Genomic DNA, 23,233 nt, shown 5'->3' with positions numbered 1-23,233 from the left:
CGTCCTGGCCCCGCTGGCCTGGGGACAGAGCCTGTCCTGGGGCCGCACGGCACGGGGCTCCCCACTCGGAGTCTCCGGCAGCAGCCGCGCTCTGCGGGGAGGTGGCGCCGCTGCTCCTTGCCCCCCTGCAGCCCCCGGGCTTCGCGCTCTCTTGCTGGGTGCCGTGGTGCTGTTGATCGCCAGCTGCTGCCCGCTGCTGCCTGCTTCCCTGCTGCTGCCAGCCACCGTGCTGCTGCCACCCGTCTTCCCCTGGCACGGTCTCTTGCGGCCTTGGCCAGCCTGGCCCAGCAGCGTCTTCCTCTCCTTGCCGGGGGGGTTCTCTGTCGTCGGCCTCCTGTGCTGGCAGCTCTGCGCTGTCCCGGGGGTGCTGCTGGGCGCAGGGCGCTTGGCCCCCCGCTTGGTGCCGGTGGACGCAGGGGCAGGCGGGGGGCTCTTGAGGGGACCCAGGGGGCGTTTGGGCAGGGGTCTCCTATGGTCAGTGCGGCCCTTGGGGTTGGGGCGTTTCTTGGGGGAACTCGGGGGGGATTTGGGCTGGGGTCTACTAAGGGCACTGGGGACCTTGGGGTTGGGGCGTTTCTTGGGAGAACTCGGGGGGGATTTGGGCTGGGGTCTACTAAGGGCACTGGGGACCTTGGGGTTGGGGTGGGTCTTGAGGGAACGCTGGGGGGGTTGGGGCAGGGGTCTACTAAGGGCACTGAGGAGCTGGGTGTCAGGGAGGCTCCTGGGGGGACTCAGGGGTGGACTGGGTAGGGGGCTCCTAAGCGCACTGGGCAGGGGACTGGCTGCAGGGCTGAGCGGGGGGCTCACTGCTGGCACGACGGGGGACTGCAGCGACAGCCCACCCTCAAGCTTCTCGGGGCGCAGCCCAGGGGTTGAGGGGACCTCACCGAGGGCTCCTGTGGCTTCCAGTCCCTGCGTGCTCGGCTCCTCGATGTCCTCGCAGAGGTCGGGCAGCTGCGAGAGGAAGCGGCTGAGGGCAGGACTGCTGGGCAAATCGGGGAAGGCGTCCTGGGGCTCCACGGCATCGAGCCAGCTGAGCAGCTCCTCCATGCCGGGGATGGGGATGTCCAGGTCGGCCAGGAGCTCGTCCTGCATGTGCTGCAGCTGCTGGCTGTCCCCTGCCAGCTCTGGAAAGGCCTCGGCAAAGGCATCAGGGCCCAGCTCGGGCAGCTGCGGGGGCTCCTCAGGCACCTGCGGGGCTGTCGCCGCTGAGGACGAAGCAAGAAAATCCCCCAAGACGGGCGATGTCAGCTTTCCCATGGCCCCTGGGTGTGGGGCGCCCAGCGGCCGGCTGTGCCAGCCCCAAACTCACCGTCAGGCGTCGCCGTCTGGGTGCTGGCGGTCCTTGGAGCCTGGGCAGGCTTGGGGGCAGTGGGGCCGGGCAGCGGGGGCCCCTGGTCCTCGCTGAGCCCCACGGCGTGCAAGCAGGGCTCCGGCAGCTGCCCCCGGCTGCTGCTCAGGGTGCGGGGCGTGGGGAGCGCCTGCCCCCGCAGCGGAGGCCCCGGGACGAGGGGTGGCGGGGGGTTGCGCTGGGCGGGGGCCTGCAACAGGCAGGTGCCTGCGGGGTGCAGGAGCTCCCCATGGAGCACGGCCCTGGGCCCCAGCCCCAGCGCATGGTGGGGTACCAGTGTCCCCGTCACCATGGGCTGTCCCCACTGATGGACGGGGGCACAGGGAGGAGCGGTGTGGGGGAGCTGCCCCCCGGCGGGGAGCTGCACCAGCTGCAGCTGGTGCCCCATGGTTGGGAGCTGCACCAGCTGCAGGTTTTGCCCCACAGCGGGGAGCTGCACCAGCTGCAGCTGGTGCCCCACGGCGGGGAGCTGCCCCACAGCAGGGAGCTGCCCCCCGGCGGGGAGCTGCCCAAGCTGCAGGTGGTGCCCCTGGGCTGGGAGGTGCCCCCCAGGTGGCAGCTGCACCCCGGCGGGGAGCTGCAGCACCTGCCCCTGGACCCCCGGCACCACGTGCCAGACGGTGGCCTGGGGCAGCGCGGAGGGGAGGGTGGGTACCTGCGGGGGCTGCAAGGGCAGCGCCGTCGCTCCGGGGAGGGAGGGCAGCAGCCAGGCAGCCACCGTTGGCGGCACGGCTGGGACGACGAAGGGGGAGTTTTGCGTCTGCGCAAGCCGCGGAAGCCGTCTGGGGAAACCCTCTGTGGGAAAAAGGCCGCTGGGCTGAGCTCTGGGGCGCTGGGCTCGCCAGCAGGGCCGCAGCCCCGGGAGGAGCGGGAGCCGGCTGCTGGACCTGCCATGGTGGCTGGAGAGTGGGGCGGTTGCTTGGGGAACCCGGGCAACGGGGGTTCCGTCCCAACGGCTCACCAGCCCCTCGCCGACATCTTGGGGAGGACTGCAGGCTTTGGACCCAAGCAGGCTGCCCAGCGCAAGACTTGGCCATGTTCATTAGAACATTACTAGCCTCTAAGCCTCATGGCATCACCTTCCATCTTGACTGCTGAACCTCCTTGCTCCCTACTATCTTCTTTGCCAAGATACAGCTGTCCGTCCACATTTACTTTTCCTACTTGGCTGGACTGAATTTAAGAAGGGAGCTTGCAACTCTTCCTCTTGTTTGCCACTTCATCATCAAACCAAATGAAAACCATTTGCCTTTAACCTCTTTATTTCAGGCCTTCTTTCCTAGTGGCCATTCAAAACTGGGAAAAAAATAGTCTACCAAGTGGGGTTTTTTTTTGATTTGATAATAAATCTGCAGACTGTTAAGTCATCAAGCACTTCAAGACTGTTTGAAATAATCTCGAGATTAATATAAAAGGAATTCCTCACACACGCTGCGGCCGCTTACCTTTAGTATAGTCGTTGGATGCGATGGAGCAGTATTTCTTGCTTTCGCCTGCACTGGAAGTCTTCCCTTCCTTGTAAGGTTGTTTACTGCTCTCACTTCTGCATTACTGACATGAAGAGCCATCTGGAGGATGGCATTCTTCCTTCTTCTCCCGCGTTATCTTCTGGAAACGAGGATCTAAGTGTTCCAAGGAGCCTTTTGCTTTCCTGGTGTTTCTCCTTTTTCTTCTTTTTCTTCTCCTTTTTCTTCTTTTTCTTACGCTTGCGATTGGCATTGTCAAAGCGGAGCGCACAGAAACACAAATCATGAAGTCTGAAAGAAACATGCAAGTTAAAAAGGGAAAAAAAGATGTGGCACTTGTTGCCTATATGAAACCTGATTTATTTTACCACAGGTGATGATTTGCAGCATGTCAGCTATTTTGTGGTGCTTTGTGCACACGCAACTTACTTTAGATGCAGCAAACTTAAGCCGTCAGATTGAAGGACCATAGGTCCTGGTTTGTACACAGATCATTAACAACGGCTAGCTCTGGAATACGTGCAAGCAGAAAAAATCTTTTAACCTAATCTGGAATGGTGTACGGATGTGATTCGAACTATGTGGTCCAAAGCTAGTGCTCTGACACAATTCAGCAAGAGCTTTCCTGTCTTCACTGATCAACCTAACAACATGATCCCCAGCCAGCTGGTGCTATCTAAAGAACTTAGAAACCACCAGGAAAAAAAAAAAAAAAAAAAAAAAAAAAAAAAAGGAAGACATGAGAAGCACCCAGAAAAGAATTAGGATAAAAAATGCGGAGTATGCTGGAATCCTTGCTTACTTGGAATCCTTCTCTCCATCTTTATCCTTAGACTTCTTTTTCTTCCAGAACTTGTGATATTTTTGCATTTTTTTCACCACCTACAAGCTCCTTTTCTATCTTTCTGTCTTTCCTTTCTATTTCACTTTCACTACCTTCTGCACGGGTATATTTTCTTTTTCTGTTTCCTTCTGTTTCAGTTTTCTGGCGACAGTTCTCCAAATGAGCTGACACAGGTGGAAGCGCATGTCTTTCACGAGAATGTCTTCTGGAATGTTGCTGAGGTACCGAGCAACGATGCAAGTCTGCTCGGGGTGTGCCAAAGCGACGTACATCTTCCTCTCTCAAGAGGGAACCGTGAGGCCATCCGCTTTTGTAATGATAATGCTTATGTGACCTGCTGTAGTAAGTTGCAGTCGATCTGTCAAAGGCTGAATCGCCGTGAGAGAACTTTCTCTCTCTACTGTCTCCTGTCGCATGAGGTGAATAGTAATCCTTGTAATAGCCACATCTTTCCCATCTCCGTGCTTCGTCTCGATAGTATCTTTCTCTGCTCCAACTTCTTTCCCCTTTGGATCGGTAGTACCTATTGCTACCTTGTTCTGATCTTCCTCCGCTGCCAGATCTGTACTTTGAATATTTGACTGCTCTTCTGCCATTCTCAGGGCTGTTTCTTTCACGAGGGAAAGATCTGTACCTGCTTCCCTCCCAGTACTCCTGCTTGTGACTCTTTTGCTCAACAAATTCCACGCTCTGAGAACACCTCCTCTTGCTGGAAGGACCTGCTTTTTGACTCTCCTTCTCTTCACTAGGAGCATGTTCCCTCTTGCTTCGGTAATGCTCTTTCTCAGTGGTTTTAGTCTTGTCCTTTGTATCTTGGCGTCTATCTGCAATAGCTAAGGAAGAAAGATTGTTAGAGCTACATTCAGTGTCAGACTCGAGAGAGGAAGTTTGCCGCAATTTCTCACCAGGCTCAGAAGAGTCTTTGCCGTACAAAACATTTTCTTTTGAAATGAGGTCACGTTCTTTTGATCTTCTTGGTTTCTCCTTGTCTCCACCGTCATCACATTGGTACTGGGCGAGGTATTCATCATTCCCAGGAGATTTCGGAGGTTCCGCAACACTGCATAAAATAAAAACCCATTTCTCACTTCTGCTGAAGGACGTGAATATTAAGAGTAAAACCTTCCAACGTCGAGCAAACAAACAAAAACCTCCGGACTACAGGAACGCTCGCAAAGATATGCCATTTAGAAACCTCTCCTGTGATTAGGACACCTTCTTCAGCTCCCAGAGAAAGTGCTTTTTCCCCTCTTGCTTCTGAAGCCATTGCACTAAAAAAGCAAACGCATCTGTCTCCTTCCACCTGCTGCTCTGAGAAAAAAGGCATAGGGGCGAGCGGGGAACAGCCAGTGTTTCTCCAGACAGTGGAGAAAAATGGAAAAACATTCTATAAAGGAACACAAGTTCTCCTTGAGGCACCAACCTGCATCAGAGTGATATGCTCAGTGCTGATCATTAGTTCTGTTCGTGACACTGGACACACAGTATGGAATTGTACTAATTTAAATCCTTCCATTAAATACTATTAGTAGACAGATAAAACTGTAACGAACTTCCATAAAGTCTTGTCTTAATCAGACTGTGCTCATTTTACCTCATTTCCTCTGACAAGCTGTTCAGCTGGCTGGCTCTGAAGGACTCCGTGATGACTTCTCGATTGACTGAAGGCATAGCTCCAGGCATCTGCAATTAAAACGCACAAGTCAGCAGACAAAAAAATACTATTTGTAGTAGTACTGAGGACTAGTCTTGTCAGAATGTCTCCATTAAATGGTAAGCAAGACCGCTGTCAGTTGTATGCATTATCTACACTTCAAAGATAACCCCAACTCACCCCCCAAAATCTACTTTATGAAACTTAGGAATTTTTATCTCAGCTGAGCTTAAGTTGACAAGTTCTAATGTAAGCTCAGGTCTGCAAATTCTAAGGGGATAATACCACAAAGCCTTACGATCACATGTGTGCTGTGTTTTCTCAGTATTTCACCTGAATTAGGAACACAATAAACACTCCCGAATACATCGTAGGTGAGAAATTCTCGATGGAGCAAATCTATGTTTCAAGCAATCCATTTGTTTTAGAAAAGAACATCTCAGAAGGTTTAACAGGTTCAACTCGGCAAGTGGAATCATCAAGTTTCAGTCCGTTTTCTTTAGATTCATTAACTAACCTAATAGCACCATTTAGTGAATCTGTTTTTGGCAGCTCATGCTGGGATCTTCCTTTGTCAGCATTCTGACAGGAAGAATCGGAATGCTGCAATGTACGGACTACCTTTCCAACCAAAATTCCATTAGAGGACATTGCATTGCATTTCAAATTCCTTTGAAATAAGCCCTTTGACTCCTCCTCAGATTTTCCTGAAGATTCTGCACCATAAGGGACTGTGTTATCAGAGCTGAGTTTAGGATTTTCATTCACTGTTGGCTCCACAAAAATTTCATCAGAAACTTTTTTGTTTGTTTGCATTTGCTTCATTTGCATTACCGAATTTGTAATTGTGGATGAAGGAACAGCCTGGTAGAGATCTTCATCCTCCACAGCACTGCTAAGAAAGTCAGGCTGTGACACAGTCTGACGAGCAGGCAATTTATTGTGAATACTGATGGTGATCTTCTGTTTTCTTGACGTATCAGTCATTGAAGGCCTGGTAATTGCCTGGTTTTGAACACAGGCCATTGGTGGTGCTGAAGATGGCCTTTTTAGGGTGACACCAGTGGTCTTTGTGTCCTCTTTTATGGATCCATTTCCATTTAAACGGCTTGAATTCTGTATTTAAAAAGAAGAAATTGCAAGATGGATTAACGCAAACACTGCATGTAACATTTTGAAACACAAAACTCTCCTACTGAGTGTTTCTACAAATGGTCTTAACACCTAAAAAGATGCTTAAAACCAAACAAAAAACCCCACACCAAACCCCAAACCCACTAGCAGTTTGGTGCCGTTATCTGCCCTCCCGCTTCCCTGAATTACCTTAATCATATGAGGAAGAAGTCGTGGTCCCAGAAATCCAGCCTGCTTACTATTAGCCCCCTGCTGACCAGCAGGGAATGAACAGGGATAAGATGGTGCTGGCAAGTAAAACGCACGTTCTCCAAGTGTCAAATCATAGCGCCTTCAGAAAAGAGCAGTGATCGTAGTTTAGTTTTTCTTTCAGCCTACTCTTGGATTAAATCCCATCCTATCATTTTAGAGGAACAGCTCATACGATATGGAAGCCTTCTCTACAGAAGGCTTCGCCAAGACTACAGACTGAAAAGTAGAGAACAGTCTTCCTACTAAGACTATCACTTGCAGAGCAATAATTCATTCTTACACCACAGATGACCTTCATTTCTCTCCTTCTCTAAAGTAGCCAGCTACAGATAACACATAGATAGCAATTTACACAAGTGCTGCAGTTTAAGGCCAAGCAACAAAAGATAATAAACGACACAGAGAATTTCAGGTTAGACAGAACTGAATTAGACAAATAATAATCTTCTCCTGGGATAGCAAGAAAAACACTTGCAAAACAGAAAAATATCAATAACAGGAAAGTAAATCTCTTCTGAACACAATTTAAGATTTGTTATTACCTGATATAAAAAAGTATGTAAGCTTGCTGACCAAGAACTCTTTTAATGTCAGTACGCACTACTTTAGCATCATTCATCTGATACCAAAGTCCATTACCAGCCTGCAAATAAAGACAATGATTTCTTTAGGTGAATTGCACGTTTTCCAATTGAAATCACGGATAGGAACAAAATACACACATGTCAAATAAAAATATAATGAAATCTTTTTCCCTAGAAACAGTAGCTGCTAGTCATGCTTTAATTGGTTTGCCAGCACAACCTTTACCCTGTTAGAAATGCTGTTGACTTCTACCTTTACATAGCATATATAGTGTCCTGAGTGACAGCTGACACCGTGATGTACCAGCACCGCGTATAAGGCATAGAGCAGTGGTTCTCCCATTGACTGCGACATGTAGGCTCTCAGGTCCAAATACTCCGGATATTTCACCTCCTAAAGAGACATCAAGAAGATAGAAAAATTATCCCAGAGTACTTCGTGGACTAGCCAGAGAAAAACACTTCCAAAAAACACAGACTAGAATTGATTTCTAGAATATATTTCTCGAATATATTTCTTGATTCACTACAAATAAGTCTTCCCATAAACAACGGTTAAGACTAGAAGTTGCAGAGAACTGTTTCCTGATGAATCAGCCTTCTCAGAGGAAAGCATATGCTTCTTGTCAAGCGGGAACTTTATTGATATTAAGAGAAAGAATAAGCCATAGTCGTTAGTCTACAATTATTGTCTGAAAATATTAACAACTTTCAGCTTTGGGGGATGTCCCATTACACAATGATATAGTTGCATTTCAGTGGTAAATATACCTTGTTGATCTTTCCACCTGTGAAATCTGCAAATCTTTTCAGTGATATTGTGAGAACCTTGGAAGAACGGTGTATGGTAAATCTCTTGGATGCAGGAACCATCTTTTTACACCTTAAAACCAAGCAGAGATAAGTGTTTGAAGGCATCTTCTTTTTTCGCCCCCAAAACAAACTCCTTTTAATGTCTCACGCATGCCTATGCTATTTGAATGATATTTACTTGCATAATAGGTTGGTCTTTTTTCTTTTCATAAACCCATGCACTGCGTGTCAGGTTTGTTAATACACAGAAGAAGGTCAATTTTCCCAACAACTCAGAGCATAGCGGGAACAGGAATCTCTCACAAAAGGGTATGACCAGGTTGGATGGCAAGGTACCATTTCTTGGTCTACAAAAGTGGCTATTTGAACTCCAATCCTGGAAACATTCTTTCAGCTTTCAAGGGGAATACAAATACTGAAAGCGGAACGAGAGAGCCTTGGTCCCCAGGGCTAGAAATTGCAAATAATCTCCAACATAGGTCGACTATCAACATCAAAAATACAACAGAAGCACATGGTCATTCTACAGGAGGGAGACATTTAACAGTAGGAAGTCTTCATGTACTGAGCTTGTCTGGAAAGACACTGAAACCATCTGCCATCCTTTGAAACAAAATAGTTCAGTTTGACACATTGCCCGCTCCAAGGTAGGACCTACGGTGTAAGCAGTGAAAATTAGCCACTAGCCCAGAGAACAACGGAAACTGGGCAGTTTACATCAAGAAAAGTACTGTCGAGAGCTAATAAATAGAAAGAACAAAAGTAGCCCTTTTTGAATTCTGATGGCAAAATAAGGCCAGAGAATTGCAAACCCATAGGGAATGCCTATGAACAAGACTTCCCCCTTCCAAAGAAACAAAAATCCAAGTCTTTTATAAACTTCCACAAAACTTGTAAGTAGATCCAAAGTTTAGAGGTAGTCCAACAGAGTCATGCAACATAGAAAACTGACATCTAGGATTAAGACCTAATTCGTCAAAATCTTACTCGCTACATTTATAGCAATTCTCTCCATCCAGCTCTTCAGGTTTCACAAAGAGTTCCAGAGCTCTGCTAACAGACGAAACCGCCTAGAGCAGCGAGAAAGAAGAGCGCAAAGTCACCGTAATTCAAAATTCCAGACACATACTAGTAGTTTATAAGAGAATCTTACTAACATACTCAAGCGATCTACTAGGAGCACTGTGAAGAAGGAGGCAGAAAGAGCATGCTCAGCATTGACCTCACCTGGAAGGCATTTGACTTTGGAACAAATACTTTTCCAGTAGCCTAGACAGCATCTGCGGTGTACTTTGTCATCAATACTGGGGACAAATTCATCAGTCTAACAATTAGATGTACATTGAGGTAGAACAACAAAGAAGTATGACAGCATTATAATTTTTGCAGAAAGAGAATTCTTTCCCCTTAAACCCCATGCAAATGTGGAGACTATTTACATGGGTTCCACGGAAGGACAAAGTCCAATCCACTTCCTTAGCACCACCAAGCTCTTACGTTTTAACATTATATGTGGTTTGGTTTTTTAAGTTAAACAAGTTTAATTTAGAAAGTTATGCATGTACTTAAACATCATGAATTATATTTAGAAAACATCTTACCTTTATATCCAAAGTGATATCAAGAAATGCCTCATACGTATCCGAAATTGCTTTGCAATTCAAGCACTTCACTGGAAGCAAAATATAAATGCTTAACATTATGTGAAGGAGACTAACTGTCCAAATTCAAGTTGTTGACAGATACTAATTTAGACAAACTACAGACTGCTTTACTACCGACAAAAGTCACAGATCAGTTCTAAGGACAGGAATATTTTTTCAAGTACCTCTCGATCTTAGAAATCCTCCAAATATTTGATGAATGATGGTGGTAGCTTGAGAAGATCTGTCCAATCTGGAAATAAATTATAATCAGACCTCAGAAGATTTAAGGCACAGAGTCAACTCTTCAAAGAGTTTGATGAAAACCAAGGATGATGTAGACTTGCGTTGCTGATAGTAAATAAGGCACTAAAAGGTGCTAGAGATCATTTCTGAGAGTAAATAAAGGACTAGAAGGTGCTAGAGAATGTATGAAAGTGAACTTGTTTATGCTTACTCGGTGCTTCCGTTCAAGCACGCTTCCTGCATAGCATCAACAGTATAGCGCAAGAACTCGTGTGCGTCTTCTTGACTGCCAAAACGGAAATGTTGTCCTATTCCTAAATAAGAAGATGATAGTATTGACCTCATTTAAAAATGAAATCATTCTTGTATTTCTAAAATCTCTCTTCATTGGAGTGTTAAAACCACTTAGACACATCAAATAATTATTTGAAGATTACAAGCTATCGAAAAGAAACACATCTGAAGCCACTTACGACTGAGATTACTGATAACATGCGTAGGCTCGATGGCATCAACAGTGCAACGCAGGGCCTGGTTAATGTGAGTCTCCATCGTGCACATCATGCAAAAATCTTGTTCACGACCTGAAGAGTGAAAGAGCAAAGCATCCCAGTCCAGCGAAATATCCAGAACTACAAACATCTAAGTACAATTTAAACTATAGATACAATATCCACTCTCCTTGCTACATTCTATTCTCCCAAGATGCCAATGTCCCAACAGTCTTGTAACATTTCATTTCACACAACTTGACAGAAGAAAAATATCCACTAAGCCTGTATTCAAATGCATGTTGTGATGAGAAATCTAAAAGACTACTGCAAAGTCGCAGTTGTAAAGGCTGACAGGAATGTGAACTCCACAGGCTGCAAAATGTATTACTCTCTAAAATTACTACCAAATGCATTACTGTCCAATGCACTTCATTATTCCCATGAAGCAATAAATAATCCTTTAATAAACAAACAAACAAACAAACAAACAAATAACTAAATAAATAAATAAAACATGGTGCATTAATTGCACTCCATATGCTATTCGGAGCCCACTGCTAATACAGTGCTCAAAGCCAGCTGCTACAGGTAAAATCAGGCAAATAAGCTTATCTCACAGAATCACTGCTGTTCTTTCACCTTCAGAGCTATCCAACAGATTCAAAATACTGTTAGAAAGTACTCACATGACTGGCTGTGCTCAAGAGAAAGCATGTAATTGGCAAGTGGGGGTGTGTAGGTCAAACACTGTAGAGTAGCATTAAGAAAACATGTGTTGCCAAGATTGTACAGGCCAACTCCAACACTTTGTGTTTCTCGCCAATCCATACAAATCTTCTCAGGTGGAAAAAGAATGCTCTGTGGCGGAGCAATTCCATCATTAACGACTGCAAGAAAGTTAAATTTAAAAAGAGATCTTGTTTGTTTGTTTCGAAGAAAGGTATTTAAAAAAATACTATTCTGCAGGAGCACCTAGAGGAGCTAGCTACAATCCAAACCAGAAAAACTTATTGCAGACAGCTTTAATACCACCAAATTCAAATTGGCTGGTCAACACAATGTTTTGGGGAAAAAAAATAAAAAAATCAAAAAACAATTTTAGTCAACCATTTTAATTCTTCTAAGGCAAGGCTAACTGCCATTCTGTTTGTAGCACCTAACGCCAAGTTCCTCTCCATCTATAATCTTTAACCTGATTAACTCAACTACTGTTTTTTTCCTTATTATAACTTAAACCACAAACTTAGACTTGAAATTATACGGTAAAAACGTAAAAACTAGGAACTAGGAATGACGGTACCCCTACAGATACCAGATTTTTTCCTGAGCAATGTTATCCTTCAAAAAACCTGTGAAAAATGGAAGCTGTGAATAGCAACAATCAAACACTTTTCTCTGCAAAACAGAAAAGACATGGAGGAATCTGTGCATTACAAAAAGCTCCCCGTATTTCTCTGTTGACTGTAAATATATCAAAATTAATTTCTGTAACATCAGTCACTTCAGTTGCCTTAGGGGATTCGCTTTTGAAGTCTTTCTTCACAGTAGTCCCCTTCTCTATCAGTGCAACAAGTAAGAACTGCATTTTCTACTTTTGCTTTGAAGACAATGGAGGCAGGATAGAACGCACACTTACTTAGATCTCTTGGGGCAAAAGCCTTAGATTTTTCAGATGATCTACAGTAAATAGCACCTCCACGTCCTTGGGCCACAGAGACTTGGCTTGAATCTTCTGCAGGCACTATCCGGCCCCAGTTGGCGGTGCGTGACATCAGTATTTTAGGACTTGGTTTCTTGGATTTGCCAGACCGCCTTGAAGAGGGCTTTTTAGGCTTTGAAGATTTGGGCTTCTTAGCTACGGTCATTGTTCACATCTGCGACAGAGACAGAAGTTCTGGTTGACGTAAGACTATCAAGAAGCACTCCAAGAAGAAAAGAGTAACAGAAGTCCTGTCACTTAATCTCAAAGAAACAGCCTTAAGAACTAAATCGCTGGTATGAATGATTTAAAAAGAATCCCCAAACTAAACACACAAAGTGAAAATTTCCATCTAAACTCTATCAGTATTACTTTTCGCTTCTGCAGAACTAGTGGCTGATGCCATTTCTTTCCCTTCCGTAGGATTTTAATCCATTACAACTCTGGAGTCTTTTTAATATAAAAATGTAGAAGACATTCTCTGAGGGGAATCAGTTATTTATTGATTTCCGGAGTTGCGCAATTATCTGTTAATTAGTACCTATGATCTAATAGATAATTGTTGCAATTATCTATTGCTGGCATTAGTAACGGAACACTATTACTTCACTGCCTGCGTTTTTCTGTTTCGTCTGCACAAAGGTACCCAGAACTCACTGCTACTTTTCTTCTGTCTTTCCAGGGCTCGCCCTCTACCTCACTGTCTACTGCACCAGTCATGAGGGGTTTGTTGTGATTCTAGAATGAGCCTAGCTTTTAAATACACCTTTCATGGGCGTCACTTGGTGATAGCAAGTTAATCTGTGAGGGCTCCTCAGTCTACATCATGCGGTCGCTTTTTCCAGGTGAAAAAGCGGAGCTGTAAGTGGCAGTACACCAAAGCCCTGGCATGCTGAGATCCAAGAGGAGAGATGTTTGGCCCTCCTTTTCACTCCTGGGAACCATATACCTCAAAACCCACAGAGGATGGGCTATATCTCAGAGAAATCTTCGGAAAGGAGAGCATGAAGAGCATGTTTGCAAATTTATTTCTCCCTGGGCTTCTTCTGCTTCTCCAAGAAAGACGAGTTTGAATATAACTTTGGCAGCAGTACTTCTGGTGTTTTACTCCTACCACATTTAAAACTCCTACGACAAACTGAAAAGTTAGACTAAAAAGCAGCTCTTTCCGTTCTCCTTTCTAAAGTTGCACGCTTTCCTCATGCAAAACAACAGGGGAATGTAAGCTAGAAACGGAAATGCTGAATGTAAAACAAAACAAAACAAACCTCAGCCCTCCAGGACAAAAGCCAGTAACTGCTACAAAGTCCTTTTTAAAATGCTGATTAGGTTTCAAGGTGATACCGCTTTAAATAAGCGTAGTTGTGTGTCCATAGGCAGAAGCTGAATAATGACAGGATGAACTTCTATACTTCATGTTTTGTTACTGTCTTACTGTAGCACACAGGGACTTGTTACCTTTAGGGAAACCACTAACCTCATGGAGGGTTTAAAACATAAGCTAGTTTGTTATACCAAAATGACGGAGAGAACAAAGCATAAAGTGCTTTCAGATTTCTAGCACGCCTTGATTGCTGTCCATTAAACTTCAGACACGTTAAACAAAACACAGTAAATAAGAAAACTCCTAGTCCCACGGCTGGCAAATTGTGTGCAGAGGTTGTAATTAGAACTTTTTTGCCTTGACGTTTTACATTTAAAATTGATTTTAAATCCATTCTATACACACTTTCCATTCCTGAAAAAACAATACGCAAACCTGACAAATGCATTTACATGAGAAATGAAGTCGTCCTTGTCCGATTGGAAGACTAAGGTGACAGCTCCTGGGCTCAGGGATAAGCTCCGATCTTCACCAGTGACAGCTCCTTTTTTAGGATTGAAAGGGAAAATGTTTCAGCAACACATTGGAAACATACTTAAGGGACAAGAAACAAAATCAAGACTGCAGTGAGAAGGAGAACAGAAAAACAATACTGGGGAAAATGGGAAGGGAAGGGAAGGGAAGGGAAGGGAAGGGAAGGGAAGGGAAGGGAAGGGAAGGGAAGGGAAGGGAAGGGAAGGGAAGGGAAGGGAAGGGAAGGGAAGGGAAGGGAAGGGAAGGGAAGGGAAGGGAAGGGAAGGGAAGGGAAGGGAAGGGAAGGGAAGGGAAGGGAAGGGAAGGGAAGGGAAGGGAAGGGAAGGGAAGGGAAGGGAAGGGAAGACCTTGATCTTTATACTGACCAATGAGATAAGCCTTACACATTTTTAAGTTTATTTTTGACAACTGATTGAGGTGTTACCAGCTATTAAGTACGATTCAAGAGCAAATATTAACACTAGAAAGAAGAAATCCGATCCACCACCACTGTTTCAAAATACATCCATTTCTCATTTGGAGATGACGTCTCTCTGGCAAGGTAGTAGAAAAACTGTAAATACCGATAGAGCTTCCTCTCCCGATGTTCCATATACATACCGATGCTGTTCCTACACCTACGCTCTGAGCATAAATTTATGTTGACATGAGTGACAAGAGAGGGTGTTACTCCTCTCTTTGTTTGCCTTGAGAGACACACCTCTTGTCCATTGAAAAGTAAATTCAAGATTCCAGATCACTTAAGACAGTTGCTATCCCCCCATTCAGAGTTCTGCAGCAGCACTCTTCAGATGTGTTTAGCAGTCTCTTTAGAAAATGTTATCACTTAGGACCTGCTTCTCAGTAGGTCCACGTTTGGCCTCCGCTTAGCAGAGAGTCAATCCCAGCTTAAGCTTTCGTACAAGAGCCCCTTCACGAAACGGAGTTGAACCCTGACATAACTGAGTTGAACCTTCAACCTTGAAGCTTCCTTAAAGAAGAAAGCAGCACCCAGGCCAGGAAATAGAAATTAATCGTCACTTTACCCTGAAACGCAGTGGGCTATTCTGTGCTGGCAGGATTGCTGCCGGGCTGGCCGACGAGGCGGCGGGCAGCTCCCCGGGGCCACAGGGCCTGGCACAGGGAGCCGCCGGGGGTCTCCAAGGTCCGGGAACAGCGGCAACAGCGGCAACAGCAGGGACAGAGGGGACAGCAGCGACAGCAGCAGCCACCTCAGCCGGGGCCGTCTCCACAACCGCCACAACGGCCTCGGAACGCCGCCGAACTCGGAGCTCCAGCGTGACGCCTTGTGAACCTGGCCGCGCTGCTCATGGCTAAAACCAGAGCGTTTCCTCCGGCGTGTGTTTACTGTCGGTGCCGGATCGGCCCTCACCCCGAGCTCTCCCTGCCGGGAGGGCTTTGGGGTTGGGGTTTCCCTCCCGCCGCCGCCGCGGGCAGGCCCCGCGCGCAAGGGGTCCGCGCTGGGGAGCAGCATCTCACCCACGGCGAGAGACCGAGGGCACGACATGAAAAAGCCCCGACACGAAAAAGCCACGACATGCGGCCAAGGCGGCGGGGAGACGGCTCTGAGGGAGCTGCCACTTCGCCCCGCCGTCCTCCCCTCCCGGGCCGCCCCGCCGAGCCCCGTGCGCCTCAGGCGCTGCGCTGAGGGGGTGGCTGGCTACTGAGACAGCTGCCCAAGGCACTGCTCATGGCACCGAGCCTGACGGAGGTCAACAAGTGTTGAACAATGCTCTCAGACATCGGGTCTCACTTTGGGGTGGTCCTGTGTGGAGCCACGAGTTGGACTTGGTGATTATTGGGAGTCCTTTCCACCTTGGGATGTTCTCTGATTCTAGGTCAGCAATCCAGTAGCTGATGAGAAGTGTGGAGTCATTCAAAGGGAAGAGAGAGCACAACACTTCTCGTTTGCAGAAGCGGCTATTTGGTAACCAAACCGATGATTCCTTTGCTTCTAGAGCAACTAACAGCAGGGATCCGCTTTACAATGGAGGGAAAAGAGTCGTTGGCATGTCATGTGAAGTAAGCTTCAAATCCCAGAGGATGATTTTGTTGGAACTTTATTCAGCTGAAAACACAGAAGCCTTGCTTTTGCTTGTGTTAGTTACAGCTCCAGTTTACTTTGGTTGGGAGGGAAGGCATTCCAGGCTAATGTGCTGTACCTGTTCCTTCAGCTCATTGTCCATAAACGGAGGAGCAAACGAAATCAGTTTAATCTCCATAAAATGCAGCAGACAAAGCGGAGTAGAGGGCGATCTAGCACTTAATTTTTCCTGTAAGCAGGAAACCCAGAACTCAACAACACTTTTCAAATCTTGTCCTGCAGTAAATGACCAGCTGAGTGAAGCTTGCATTTAGAGGATGTGCTCCTCCAGTAGACGGAAATAGCTTTTCCTCTTCACAAGTGCAACTGAGTGGTGGACTGGCAGCTACGTGGTTAACTAGTTGTGCCAAAGGGGTTGTGTTGAATGCACAGAAAAATATGCAGGTCCCAACAGTAAAGGGTTGTCTGTAGGCATGACACCGAGTACAGATGTTGTCTGCAGGTTCGTGCAGAGTGCACCGCGCCAATAAGCACCCAGAGTCGGAATGCACACGAAGGTCTTTTAATTATATAATTACTTATAGAACTCTGCAGAGTCAGGCACTTGGCCATCTTTCGCAAAGCAAGCACACCTCTGACTCGAATCACCGTCATTTATACACAGGAAACTTGTGAAAACTCTCTCTTTGGCTCCTTTGGATTGGTTATTACAGCTCACCTAACTTATCTCCACTGAGCTTGTGCATTACAGAGGAATACCGGGGGGGAGGGGGAACAGGAGAGGGGGGACACACACCGAATCCCACATTAGCATAGATTAGCATTTTGACAGGTGTGATTTTTAATGTGCTAATGACCCTTAATGAGAAAAAGGTTACTATAGGTCAGTCTGGAGCTGGTGTTCTCCTTCCTGTTTTTTCCCTTTTAGCCCTTCTCTTCCTTGCTTCTGCTAGCTCAAGGCTACCTGTCTCTCTCCTTCTTTATTTTCTCAGCTAAAAGACTGCACAAGCTACACGCCTCCCTATTTGCTTCAACATTTCCTTGGTTTTGTTTTTGTTTTTTTCCCAGCTTTGGGACGACACAGGTGTGGTTTGATATTTGCCAGTATAGCTAAAACTCACGCCAGTCTGCTCACGCACAGTAAGTAGTAAGATTTAAGGACTGGTTTCATCGGCTTCTTCCATACTAACATCCTTCTTATGTTTTAGATATGCTGTAGTTAAATCAACACTAAGTTACTACTTGTGGAGTAATCGCCTTAAGCGACTAGGCATCATAAGCACACCTCCATCCCAAAAGCTACCCGCCTCCAAGGTGCAACCACCCCTCACTGAGCACGCCCTCGGAATTTCTCAGAGCCTGTACCTTTAAACGCAAGTGAGATCATTTCTACCAAGCACAACCAAGATACGCATGACTAGAGTCACTCAAGCTCCACCTTAAAGATAGAAAATAATACCAATTGCTTTAAGAGAAAGGGGATGTTAGGGAAGATACTATCAGGAAGGATTCCTTCTGACATCACTCGACAGGCTGAGCCTCTCACTCCCCCACCCCCACTCCATTGGGACGCCGTGGGGTAAGATCTGAACGCTTGCTTATACCAGGCGTCTCTGTGGAATCTTAGAAATCTCTAGAGTTTTGATGCTTTTTAATGTCTTAATACCTAGGCTGTGTACCTGTGCATTTCATGCATGCTAGCTTGCTTTTGCAGACAGTGAATTTATCACTGACAATCCAAAGAACCTGTGTACCTGTCGCCGTAAGAAATTGCACTTAATTGCATTCTTCCTAGCTGTGAGAGTTCTCCTTGAATGCGACTAGAGCGAGGCCGTACTGCGTTGTTGGTGAATCCGTGACCGTGATAGTTCAGCACCCTGAATCCGACGGGACCCATGACGGTCAATCGGCTACACCCCTTAACGCGACACTACTAGACGAAGAAGATGACAGGGCTTGCATGCACTGCATTAGGCTTTGCATGTGAAAACACCCCCAAATAATGTCACGTACACTTAATGTTTTTAAAGGGAAAAAAACAGGAAGGTGTAGTCTCTCTGTAAGCTACAGCCCTACATAGTTAAGGCATCAGCATTCATTCCTTTGCTTGATAGCAAAGTATGAACATACAGAAGAGTTAAATATTTTCTTTGCATTCTTAAAGGCGATTTTTCAGGCTTGGGCTTCAGTTGTTGGAGTTGAAGAAATCAGTAGACATCCTTACTTTTACGTTAAGACCAAAATCTTTATCTAAGATTGTGTTATCGAACGCAACTAAACTCCCACCCCCACATGGTTTTTTTGTAACTTCGCAATGATCTTGCTGCAGTCCCACTCTGATGGTCTTTCAGTAACATGCAAACTGCCGTGGCAGATTCTGTTACAGTGCTTTTCTATTGACAGTGTGCATAACACTCAAGGTAAAGCCCCTCATTTCGCAGTGGGGACATAAAGTGTTTCTTTGGACCCTGCTGCTTCTGTTAGTACTCATTTTTTCACAAACTTGTTGAACCTGAGCCGTGCCTACTGAGCCAACGAATGCTTTGATGACACAGTATTTTGTCAAAGCAGTTTTGCTTCTTGGAGCTACAGAAGCAGCTCTGGCTACGTGATAGCGAATTGTGCTGCATTGGCAAAACCAGACTTAGCTACAGACTTACAACACTTGCTAACTCGATCTATTTCAAATCTCATTTTAACTTTAAAGGACAATCAGTTTTGTGGCTCCTGTCTTACTAATTTGCCTTGTTTTGCATGGAAGGGCAGCCTGTGAATGTTTTGCTTTATTGCGTGCTTCAAAAAAAGGCTGAGGAAGAGACTGGAGGAACCTTTTCTATTCTATGGACTTTCCCCCGAGAGTGTGGAATTGCAGGCTACTTGGATGAATGTTCCAATGTGAGTAAGGGAGCAGACCTCAGCCAAAGGAGGTGGAATCCTTGCTTAATAGTAAGTATCAGTGTGGGGACATCTTTGCTTAACGGGAGCCATTTAAACTCTTCATAGAAACAAAATAAGCTGGACATCTTATGCTTGGAAAGCAGTATGGTTACACAGCGGCTAACATAATGACTTGAGTCTACTGCTCTGCAACTTCAGGTTTTGTTTTCAAGCAGTGCATACATCAGTTTAAGCTTTGGACAAGGAGATTTGCAATGCAAATAGTGATAAACCAGAATCAGCGGCGCTGACGAGTGTAATGGTGAAATGCAGCAAATCAAGTATTCCTGGAGAAATGTGAGATTACAAAACTAGCAAGCCATGAAGCACTTTTGTTGCTGTTGCTGTTGTTGTTGTTTTTTAAATCAATTCTTATATGCTGAAATAGCACCTTCAAGAAAATCTGTTTATCTAGCCAGGTAACGGTGTCTCCCTGTAAACAGGAAGGAAATGCCAGGAGCAGCCATACCTCTTTGCTGTCAAAATAAAGAGCAAGTCGAGGCCAACATCATGCCATAGTGCAAAGGCTTGCTAAGAAAGATCATTCTACGAGGTCTGCAAGAAAAGATGACTTACTTTGTCATAAGTTTGTCAAATAGAATGGACGAGTTAGTAGTCGAGTACCGACTGTGTCCGACTCTACAGCTGCGGCGCAGCTCCAAGTCCCTGTTTTCTCCGTGGACTCGTCTCACAGTTTTTGCACCAGCTCTACTCCTCAATGTTCTGGTGACTGAAACGCAGAAACAAAGGATTTTGAAACAGTGAAGATGGGATTCTCCTTATTTCACCGTTGCTCTTGTAAAATGGAAACAGACAGACAAAAAAGGCACCCTGAAGTGGATTGAGTTTTCTTTACATTTCAGATCAGAAGTTGGTGTCACAACCACTGCATTCCACTAATTTATCGCTCTGCACGTTTAAACTGTCTACTTAAAACTGGGACCTGTAGGGAAATTTTTAAAGAGACTGAAAGCTAGACAGACAAAAACAAACGTGCAACTTTTGTTCCATGCAGGAGGGAAATCTACTCCACTTATTTCTGTCTTGGAAAAGTGAGAACAATCAACACCTTTCTCTAAGGTGTTTTCACTCCATTCATGTCAAACTGTATCTAACAGTGCTCAAAACAAACACTAGGACATTGCAAGCCTCTTCCTAAGAGGTGTATGTTTGATTACTCTGTTTATGCATGCAGCACTTCCATTTCCTGCATTAGGATCTAACAGCTCAAGGAGGGAAGAATCGTTTCAAGAGAAACACCCAAACACCACATAACTCAAACTCGTGCTTTTTAGAAAAAAGCCTGCCCATTGTTTGCCATACAGCACCCTTTGGCACAGGTTGGTTGCTTGCACTGTCATTAAAAGAGCCAAGAGGACAAGGGGAAGGGAAGAGCTACACCACTGTGCTGCTAGGATCACAGCTAAGGTTTACTTTTGTGCTTGCCAGCTATAAAACTGAGTTTGAACTTACCAAGTATCGATTTACTTTGCACAATTAGAACAGTTTGCTTTGTGCCTACCAAGCTGCAATTCACACTGCTCCCTCCCCAAGGAATTCATAAAATCTCCTATTTGCACCTACCTCTCTTCACAGAAAAGTCACTGAGGAGTGAATTCAGCTGACTACAGAAGGCTTTGGGGCCAAATGAAAGCCATGGAGTGACCAAGTGCCATCCTCTTCAGTAACCTGCGCAAATAGGTATCCCGGGGACTTACAGCCACTTACCTGTGCTATATTCTTTTTTTTCGTTCCAATTTTAGCTTTCTCAACTGCCTACATTAAGAAAGAGGACAGGGCAGAGAAGGGAGAAAAGACTTGTTGTATTAGACCCATCAAGGATGGGAAATTTCACCATGTTTACAAGCCAGTGCTCCATGGTATACAAAGAGAAGCCTGTAGGCCTCACGCAGGATCCACATCCCAAGTCTGTTGCGTGCCATATACACGCGGTTCTGTATGTACCCACATTTCCTAGCTTGCTCATGTTGAATTCTCAAAATTATGAGCAATAGCACCCAAGTGGAAAAGATACATGTCCTGGTTTCAGTTAGGACAGCGTTAGTTCTCCTCCTAGTAGCGGGTAGGTTGCTATGTTTTGGCTTAGAATGTGTGAAAGGATGTTTAGAAGATTGCTGATACCACCCCGATGTTTCAATTGCTGCAGAGCAGTACTTACAACAAGCCAAGGACCTTTCGGTGTCTCACTGTCCTACTGGCGATCAGAATCGGCGCACAGCAACAGCTGCGAGGGGACAGACTCAGGATGGCCGACCCCAACTGGCCAAAGAATTCTATGCCTTATGGCAACACGCTGCACCATGGATAGGGCGGGGCAGCCGGGCTGCTAGGGGTTACGCTGGGCACTGGTCAGCGGGTAGTGAGCAACTGCATTGTACATCACTTGTTTTGTACACATTACTAGTAGCAGTACTATCATCATCACCATCATTATTATTATTTTCCTGTCTTAATAAACTGCCTTTATCTCAACTCGCGGGCTTCACTGTCCCGTTTCTCTCCCCCATCCCAGAGAGGGAGGTGGGAGGGTTGCAGAAGGGCTGTGTGGTGTTTAGCTGCCGGCCGGGTTAAACCACAACAACACCTCAAAGGGGTTGGGGAAAAAAACAGGTTTTTTTAGAAAAGCAGAAGACTTTCACTGAGAAGAGGGATTCTAGTTTTAAGGTACTGGTACGCCATCAGCATGCTCATAGGCCTCTGCTGATTTTAGCCGGAGGTTTATCAGGCCACAACTCACTGCACATGCTTTCTCTCTTGCTTTTCAATCTACAAATCGAACAGAGATTGAACATATAGAAATACAGTACCTTGAAAAGCATCTTCTCTTGACATTTCCCCTCAGTACCGCCATACTTTCTTCAAAGCTGGAGACTGAACACCGCAGGATGCTTTTGCTCATTGATCTTAAACGGTGTCTGTTGAAACATTCAATACTGGGAGAAGAATAATCCTAGGGAAAGAAGGAAACAAGAATATATTTATGTGAACCACGTAGACTCAGATAAAGAAATTCTGCCTCACGCAAGTTTAATTGACCCTCCTGACTTGGTAGTGGGGCAACTAATGGCAGGCAGACACTGAAACGCTGCTGTGCTCAAGAAAAACCGGGAGAGAAAAAAAAAAAAAAAGCTTTCAAAACTAAAGCTTCCCTTTCCCCACCGTTTTCTTGTGGATAACTTAAGCTTAATATCCTTGGCAAAAAGATATTGCAGCAAAACCTTTCACATAAACTTAGTGTTTCGTGAAAAACTACAACAAAAACAAAAAACTTTATATTCAAATGAATTTAAATTAAAAAAAATAAACTAATTAATTTAAATTAAAAAAAAAAATAATTCAATTGACTGTTCAGAGGAACAGTCAAGCTTGACATTATACATCCTAGAATTAAAATCTAGTTTGAGTTTTTCTCCCATCTCCAGACCTTGCTAAAGATGCTTATTAGGAGCTCTGTCAAAAAAAGTGTAAGGCTTGTTATATCAAAGCTTCGAACCCTTCTTACTGCCCTTGACCTTCTTCACATTGCTGCTCCTACAAGGGTGAGCACTATCATTTTTAGTACGGGAGGGAAGCTGTCATATCCTTGAGTGGGGGGTCGTTCTGTTTACAAAATGAAGTTCCAGTAAGAGTACATCAAATGAACCAACTTTCTTTGAACTTTAATTCATCGCTATATTGAATGAATGACCTCTGGATTTCTCTCTCCCATTTGGAAGTCAATTTGAAAACAAACTACCTCTGCCATAAAGAGCCAGGCATCAGAGACACCTGTTGCGCCTCAAGAACAGAGAAGGTATGAACGACAAGAGCAGCTGAATAAAATGCAACTTGCCATTAGAAATGGGTGTACTGGCATCTACAGGTGCCGCTGGCATCTCCTCATCTGGTTTCTCGTCTTCAGTAGCAGGGTTCTGCTGTGGTGACTTGGAGTTGTCGCATGGAGCACACGCTGCAGAGGTGCGACCTTGCAAGAAAGAATAGATACCAAAGATCTTCGTCGTGCATTTTCAGTTACAAATGCAGAGACAAGTCTTCAAATCCTTAGCGTTAAAGCACGTACCTCTTTTCTCACGAGATTCTTTAATTTGTTCACAAAGTCGTCTAAACTCTGTATCCATTTCGTTCCTCACCATTGAATATGCAGTGTCTTGCAAAACATAGGCGCTGTGACTATCTGAAATTTTACACACTTT

At 45.4% G+C, this 23,233-nt stretch overlaps 1 pseudogene across 1 annotated transcript; it reads right to left on the bottom strand.

Moving 5' to 3' along the window:
- Positions 1-2,781: 2,781 nt before the first annotated feature.
- LOC311428618 (ubiquitin carboxyl-terminal hydrolase 42-like) lies at positions 2,782-23,211 on the bottom strand (annotated as a pseudogene). Its single transcript has 22 exons — positions 23,101-23,211; positions 22,873-23,004; positions 21,848-21,990; positions 20,748-20,795; positions 19,596-19,749; positions 13,957-14,048; positions 12,118-12,355; positions 11,168-11,368; positions 10,461-10,571; positions 10,199-10,301; positions 9,927-9,994; positions 9,700-9,770; positions 9,086-9,168; positions 8,057-8,168; positions 7,539-7,679; positions 7,244-7,344; positions 6,639-6,780; positions 6,150-6,431; positions 5,256-5,344; positions 4,567-4,721; positions 3,620-4,494; positions 2,782-3,108 (listed from the first exon to the last, which is right to left on the bottom strand). The product of its transcript is annotated as a ubiquitin carboxyl-terminal hydrolase 42-like (transcript).
- Positions 23,212-23,233: the final 22 nt, after the last annotated feature.

Source organism: Aythya ferina (assembly GCF_964211825.1).
Source record: "Aythya ferina genome assembly, contig: HAP1_SCAFFOLD_103, whole genome shotgun sequence".
Taxonomy (NCBI): Eukaryota; Metazoa; Chordata; class Aves; order Anseriformes; family Anatidae; genus Aythya; species Aythya ferina.
The sequence above is the reverse complement of the archived record's forward strand: the minus strand, read 5'-3'. Positions and strand labels throughout refer to the sequence as shown.